At 37.6% G+C, this 8,428-nt stretch overlaps 2 pseudogenes; both read left to right on the forward strand.

Moving 5' to 3' along the window:
- The first annotated feature begins 4,692 nt into the window (after positions 1-4,692).
- On the forward strand, positions 4,693-5,800 carry LOC144374891 (thyroid receptor-interacting protein 11 pseudogene; annotated as a pseudogene).
- Positions 5,801-6,088: 288 nt separating this feature from the next.
- On the forward strand, positions 6,089-8,018 carry LOC144374892 (thyroid receptor-interacting protein 11 pseudogene; annotated as a pseudogene).
- Positions 8,019-8,428: the final 410 nt, after the last annotated feature.

Raw genomic sequence — 8,428 nt, forward strand, 5'->3', positions numbered from 1 at the left:
GGCTGAGGATCTGAGAACATCTTAGAATTTTTCCCCTCACATCACAACTAGCAGTTTGGGATCCAAAAATCATTGTTCCCTAGTGTATTATTTTTGCTCACTTTAACTCAAACAGTGCTGTTTTTATATAGCAATTACTTTAAAGATTCATAGATGTCCCACAAGTTCTAAGTGTATTCCACATAGCAGGTACCCAACCACAAATGTCTCTGAGATGATTCTCCCTACTCTGGGTTCCCAAATTATCATGGTAGGAGGGCCACATCCTTTAAACTTCTTAGAAGACTATTTTTTAAAAATTTTTTTAGTTGTTGATGGACATTTATTTCATTCATTTATTTATATGTGGTGCTGAGAATTTAACCCAGTGCCTCACACATGTGAGGCAAGTGCTCTAGCACTGAGCCAAAACCCTATCCCTAGTGGACTTAATTTTAACAGATAGAATCTGAAAGGCCCAAACTTTAAATTATCAGTTCTCTTTCTCTGAAAGAATGAGTGAGGCACCTACTCCTGTTCTTACAAGGTCTTAATGAATGATCTTACAAGACTACATTGACTTCAATTTGAGGTTCTTTCTTCATTTTTGGCTTTGGTTGCCATTTGCATGTATTAAGAATTGTTCATAAGTTTGAGTCCTTGTTTTTCCTACTTGAATCATTTAATTTCTTCTTTCTTTCTTCCTTTTTTTGGCCTAATGCTCTGAGTAGGTTTTCAAGGACATTTGTTGAATAGAAGTGGTGAGAGAGGGCATCCCTGTCTTATTCCATTTTTTAGAAGAAATGCTTTCAGTTTTCTCCTATTTAGAATGATACTAGCCTTGGGTTTAACATATATAGCTTTTATAATGTTGAAGTATTTTCCTACAATAAGTATTTTTTTCTACAATAAGTATATTTCCTACAATAAGTATTTTTCCTAGTGTCTTGGATTCTATGTTTTGTCAAATGCTTATTCTACATTTACTGAGATATTATTAGAACCAAAAATCTCCACCATAAATGTTATAAAACTCATAAATTCAGAAAATTATCAGGATATAAAAATAACACCATAAATCAATTGCATCCATATACTCCAATTATGAATCAACTGAAAGAGAAATTAAGAAAACTATACCATTCACAATAGCTTCAAAAAAGAAACAAACAAACAAACAAACTTGCAAATCAATCAAACAAAAGCAGTATGAAAGGTACAAAACACTAATAAAGAAGTTGAAAAAGATCTTAGAAGTTAGAAAGATCTCCTATCTTCTTGGGTAGCAGAATTAATATTGTCAAAATGACCATACTACAGAAAGCACTATACAGGTTCAATACCATCCCAATCAAAATCCCAATGATGTTCCACAGAAATAAAAAATGCAGACATGAAATTCATATAGAAAAATAAGAGACCCAGAATAGCCAAAGCATTCCTTAGCAACAAAAATGAAGCTGGTGGCATTACTATTCTAGACCTTAAACTATACTACAGAGCAATAGTAACAAAAAGAGCATGGTATTGGCACAAAAATAGACCTGTAGACCAATGATAAAGAACAGAGAATAACCCAAATAATTACAGTAATTTTATATTAGACAAAGGCACCAAAAACATACTTTGGAGAAAAGATAGCCTCTTCAACAAACGGTGCTGGGAAAACTGGAAATCAATATGGAACAAAATGAAATTAAACCACTATCTCTCACTATGCACAGAACTCAACTCAAAGTGTATCAAGGACCTAGGAATTAAACCAAAGACTTTGTGCCTAATGGAAGAAAAAGTAGGCCAAAATCTCCATCATGTAGGATTAGAACCCAACTTCCTGAATAAGAATAATATAGCACAATATTTTTTAAAAAGTATCAATAAATGAGATGGATTCAATTCAAAAGGCTTCTTCTCATCAAAATTAGCAAAAATAACAATTAGTGAGGTGAATAGAGAGCCTACAAAATGAGCGCAACTCTTTACCACAAGCACATCAGATAGAGCACTAATCTCTAGGGTATATAAAGCACTCAAAAACCTTAACACCAAAAAATCAAATAACCCAAACAATAAGTGGCCAAAAAACTAAACAGACACTTCTCAGAAGAGGATATATAATCAATCAACAATATATATACAAATGTTTAACATCTCTAGCAACTAGTGAAATGCAAATCAAAACTAAGATACCATCTCACTGCAGTCAGAAAGGCAGATATCAAGAATACCAACAACAATAAGTATTGGAAAAGATATGGGGGGAAAGTCAAACTCTTACATTACTGGTGGAACTGAAAATTGGTGCAGCAAATCTGGAAAGCAGTATGGAGACTCCTTGGAAAACTTGGAATGGAACAACCATTTGACCCAGGTATCCCACTCCTGAGTCTATACCCAAAGGACTTAAAATCAGTATACTATAGAAACACAGCCACGTTAATGTTGATAGTAGCTCAATTAACAATAACCACACTGTGGAACCAATACAGACACTCTTGGATAGATGAATGGGTGAAGACACAGTGGTGTATACACACAATGAAATATTATTCAGCATTAAAAGAGAAGAAAATTATGGAAATTGCAGGTAAATGGATGGAGTTGGAAAATATCATGCTAAGCAAAGTAAGCCAATTCTGAAAAAACCAAGGCCTTATGTGCTCTCTGATAAGTGGATGCTGATCCATGAAGGGGGTTGTGGGGTGAGAATGGAGGTGCTTTGATTGGGCAAAGGGGGAGGAAGAGAAAGGAAGAAGAGATGCAATTAGGAAAGATGGTGGAATGGGATGGATATCATTACCCTAGGTACATGTATGACTGCACATGTAGTGCAACTCCACATAAAGTGCAACCAGAAAACAGAGTTGTGCTCCACTCATGCACAATGAATCAAAAAGCTTCTCGCTGTCATGTATAACTGAATAGAATTAATAAAGAAAATCAACTAAGAAAACACTTCTTTATAAATTACCCAGCCTGTGGTCTTCTGTTGTAGCAATAAAAACCAGAGAAGGACAGGGCTCCTGAGGGAAGCAGAGATCAGAAGCTCAGGGTTGAGCACCAGAGCCAGACACTCTATCTCCCATGGAGAGCTTTCTTCTCTCCAGCTCCACAAAGAGAACAAACAGAGGCAATTCTTCCTGATGGCTGTTGGAAAGGAGGTCACAGGGAAGAAATACTGCTGGTACACTGTCCTCTGGCCAACAGGTTCATTATCTCCCATCTTGTTCCTTTCATTCCTTTGTTATTAATAATCATATCTTACTTTTCAAACCCAAACCTAGCACAAAATGTTATTCCAATCGAAGCTGTATTTAAGATGCAATATGAAGAAATCCATGGCCTGACTCACTAGAACAGTTGAGGAGGATCCAGGCTGTCCTGCCCAAGCTTCAGGTACTCCCCAGGGGGACCAAGGTAAGGCCAGACCCCCAGCAAGGAAAGGTATGTTTGGAAAAATAATTACTTACTGTCCCTAGGTTTCAACTCTGGATGAAGCAGCTCTATATGCCAGGACAGTGCAATGCCACTAGACACCAGAGTACACACTACATGCTGCCTGTAATCACAGGATGCAATCAAAAGGGCAGGACAGAGCAGAGAGCATCAGCACTCCACAGGCTTTCCTAAGTTATCAGGTAAAGCAGACAGCCTGATATTTCAGAAAAAAAATATAGAAGGAAAGCAACATTTCCTGTATATATCTGCTTTAAAATTATAGCTTAAAAGCCACACTTCAAGCATAGGTAAATAAATAAGATTAGGACTTATTTATAAGAAAAAAATTAGAAGTCCCAGTCTCATACATAAGTCTGGGTCATATAAGTCCTAATCTTATAAATAAGTCTATATTACAGCAAGAACATCTCATTATACAATTCACAAAAGTACATTAGGTTTACAAGGCATGCATGGATCTTCAGTATTGCTCTCCTCAGCCCAATAGTAATGAGCCCTTCTCCTGGTAATTGGTGATGGCTTGATTTGGGAACTTGAATTCACATTCTTGCCTTCAGTGTGATTAATAGTATACAATACATTTCATAATTTATGTAAAATGTATATATAATGGCTGATACTATCAGTATAAAGTCATTCTTTCTAAAAAAAATCATCTTGTTTGGTGTTGGGGAGAAAACCTAGGACTGCATACCTGGTAGGCAAATGCTATACCATGGAGATGAACTCCCAACCCATTAAAAAAGCATAAGTTTTTTGGTTGGGGCTGGGGCTCAGTGATAGGAGGCTTACCTCACATAGGAGAGGCATTAGTTAAGAAGTCAGTAAGATGTTACAAAAGGGTAGTAGGAGAGGGTACCCTTGATTGTTCCTGATCTTAGTGGGAAAGTTTCAAGTTTATTATCATTAAGAATGAGGTAGGTAGAAGTGGCAGGAGCAGACTGCAAGCTGGGACAAGTTGCCAACACTGAGGGAGAACTCACCCAAGCCTGAGGGCTGAAAGTTGAGGGAAGGTGCTAAGGCCCAGTGGGGTGACTGGGCCACTAGTGGGGAGTCACTGGTACAAGCCCAGGCCAGTCCTCTCTGTTTCCAGGCAGAGCACAATGGTTGGCAGAGCCCACCCTTCATGGAATTCTGAGTGCTTGGGTCATAATTGACTCCTTGGTGTTCCAGGAGGTTCAGAGCAGAGGTGGATAGAGACTGAGGTGGTTTTCAGAGCGGCTCTGATGGCACACTGAAATTGTGACAATATTGTCCTGGTTTAGAGGCCTAGGCTCTGGCTTGGGCCACTCCTTGGGTCAGGAGGGGGGTAGCTTGGCTTCCCTCATCAGTTTTATCTCCAAAGTCACTGAGGATGAGGTTCTCGATGATTTAGAGGATGTAGAAGCAGGTTTACCTAATTATTGGAGAAAGAACCTTGAAGATACCAAATGGATGATCAGATATGACAATGAAAGACTTAAAAACTATTGTACTGAGCTGGAAGAAAAGTATGCAGCATCAGAGCTACAGATCCAACATCAATCTGCAAATTACAGGAATGAACTGGAAAAGAAAGTAGAAATCAGGCCACTTAAAGCAAGACAGTTTGCACTAGAAGATGAGTTGTCTGCACTGCAGTCAGTAGATTCAGGGGCAGGTGGTGTACCAGAAACAGTGCCTCATCTTCATTCGGTAATGAGATCAGTCATTTTTCAGCTTTTCCCAGTGATGACATGGATTTTAGTGACAGCATTTTATCCCAACAAGAAATCAACAGACTGTCTATTGAAGTTTCAAGACTTGAATCTCAAGTTAGCCATTGGAGGGAAATAGCTCAGGCAAAGGGAACAAATAATTCTGATCAAAGTGAAATCTGCAAACTACAAAATACTATTAAGTTACTTGAACAAAACCAAAGTCAAAACCTTGATCATCATCAAGAGAAAATGTCAGTTTTGCAGAATGCACATCAAAAGAAACTGGCAGAGATAAGTTGCCAGTATCCAGAGAATTAAAGACTATGTGGAAAGGACTGAAAAGCTTGAAAATCAGTTTAAGGTGACTCAGGACTTACAGTAACTGATGAGTCTAAAATCGGTGAAATGGAAAAAGAACTATCCAGGTTCTATAAACTGAAAAAGTAGAGTGTGCGACAAAGATGGGAGAACATAAGGATCAAATAAAAGACATAATTAAAAAATTATCTTTGGCAGAAAATGACAGAGATGCCTTGAAGAGGGATAAAGAGCAGCTTGGTGTGGAAATGTGACAAATAATTGAACAGTGTGAAAACTTGAAACGGGGATGTAGTCAATTGCAGCCTTCTGTGATGGAACAGAAAGATGAGGAATTTAAGAATTTGCAGAAAACTATCGAATAAATAAAAGCCCAGTTGCAAGGAGACACACACAGTACTCCAGCAAACAATTCTGATAATTTTCAAGAAACAAAATTTAAAAGCCTTCCTATAGAAAATGGAAGTGAAGAACACAACCTGTGTAACTATGAAACTGAAAAATAAATGAAAGGAATCCAAGAATGAGAACTTGATATTCAATTTCTAAATGAAAAGAATATATCTTTAACCAAACAGACTGATCAGCTGTCCAAAGATGAAGTTGGCAAACTAAAGTTATCCAGCAGAAAGATACAAGCTCCTCAGGCTAAAATGTATTCAGGAAAACTTGCTATGAGTACACCCCAGCTCTTGTCTGCATCATCACTTACCTCCCAGTCCTCAGAGGACAAAGAGCTTAGACAATCACTGCAATAAAAAGATGCCACCATTAGGATGCTCCAGGAAAGTAACCACAGGATCTCTGATGCAACTGCTGCCACCCCCAAGAGAAAAAAGAAAGAACATGAACAATCAGATTCCAAAATTAAATAGCTCAAGGAAAAAGAAGATCTGTTACAAAATTTACTGAAAGAAAAAAAACCTCTTTATCCAAGCCAAAAGTAATCAGTTAGTTTCTTCAAATGCAAAGTTCACTAACAAAGTGAATGAAAATGAGATGTTGAGGCAAGCAATAACAAACCTCAAGGAGAGAATATTAATTTTAGAAATGGATATTTCTCAACTAAAAGGGGAAACTGAAAAAAAAATAATAGAAACATCCAAAGAAAAGGAAATGGAGAATCAAGTATTACAAGAGATGAACATAAAGTTCTCTGTGATGCTGCAAGAACAACAGTTGGAGTACCATTCAATGAAGGAGCAACTTTTACAAGAAAAAGAACAAGGTAAGGCTGAGGAATTAAATTGGCTTTTAAATGCAGTTGAATCCACGCAGGAGAAGACCATTCTATGTCAGCAGGAGACAGACCAACTCACCTTGTCCCTAAAGAACCAACAGATGGAAAAGAGTACCCTCCAGCAAGAGATTCAACACTTACATGACAAAGAATTACTCTTAAATCAAGAGGTACAAAGACGGGGTAGCCATCTTTTAGAATCAGAAGATTTTTACACCCGGGAAATTTAGGCTGCAGAGAAGAGAGAGATGAACCTGAGAGAAAAAGACACACTAATGGAGGAAAAGCTACTTTCCTCTTCTATTGCAACTCATCAAGCCAGTGTGCAGGCAGAGTCCCTGAAGAAACAGGTGCATTTACTCTCCCAAGAGAGGCATGAGAATGCACTACAGCTTTTGCTCTACCAAGAACAAGTAAAGCAGTATGCCATGTCATTAACTAACCTGCCAATGGTTCCAGAGCATTGCCAACAAGAAGAAAAAGCTATGTATTTGGCTGAATTACAAAAGGAAAGACAACATATAACCGAATGGAAGGAAAAGGCAGACAATCTTGAGAGGTATTATTATTACAGGAACATTCGAATGAAGTCAACAGTGTGTTGGATTCAGCAACCAGACTTATATAACAGTTACATCAAAGGAAGAGCAGATTGAAAGACTTAAAAAGCACAATGAACTCCAACAAGAAATGTTGAATAATGCACAAAAGAAATTGATGAACGTGGAAAATGGCACAGAAGAAAATGTGGACAAAGCCCTAATGAGAAACGTGTTCACTGGGCATTTCCATACATCGAAAAGTAAGCGTCATGAAGAGTTACAGTTATTGAGAAGCTTCCTGGACATTCAAAAGGAGAAAATGGAGCAGTTGTTGAATAGAGATGATGGTGACGTTACTAAGTGGATGACAGGTTGGCTTGGAGAAGGATAAAAAAATGTCCCCAGCACATCTTTGAGTAATCTCTGCTTAATAGTTCTTTTCTAGAACTTTTTGTTAAATTTCTGGAAACAAAATCTCCTTCATCTGTTCCACCACCAAAACTTTATACTCATGCCATGAGATGTCTAGACTCCAGAGGAAGGAGAAAGGAAGGTGAGAATGTACCAAGAAGTTTGAAAGATGCAGCAGAATTCAGAGCTGGTGAAAGAGTGGCTGTGAATCTGTTCTTGGCACCACATTCTGCAGCAGTGCCACTGATTAGCCTAGCTGGACTTGGACCTGGTGGACCTGGGAATCCCCATTTGGATCCCATCACAGACTTCATGCCCACCTTTACACCATTGCCAGTGTCCCCTGACAACAGCACCAGGGTTGTACCAAAGGACTTTTTAAAGCAATAGGTGATTCTCAAGCCAGAGATGATTTAGCAGTTTAAAGAAGCCATAAACAATTTGAACTATTTACAGAGTGGCCTTTTTGAAAAGAAGTTGTGTATTTGCAGAGAAAAAGAAAAAGAAAAAAGTTGATATATAGAGCTACCAGGTGTTTTGACTCCCCTCCCCCCCTTTTTTGTATGTTTTTTTTTTTTTTGCTGTAGCACTTATTAAAATTGTATTTGTGTTTGTTTGCCGTAGCTTTTTTATATAAAATTTTGTTCCTGTGCTATCAGGTAATCAACAGCAAAAATAACTATAGCTTCAACTTTTTATATAATTATATTTGTTAAATTTAATTATATTAATATAAAAATGATTCATTTATATTACTGAAAAGAAGAAAATACAACCCATATGAAAAAGATATATATCTC

Source organism: Ictidomys tridecemlineatus, unplaced genomic scaffold, assembly GCF_052094955.1.
Source record: "Ictidomys tridecemlineatus isolate mIctTri1 unplaced genomic scaffold, mIctTri1.hap1 Scaffold_923, whole genome shotgun sequence".
Taxonomy (NCBI): Eukaryota; Metazoa; Chordata; class Mammalia; order Rodentia; family Sciuridae; genus Ictidomys; species Ictidomys tridecemlineatus.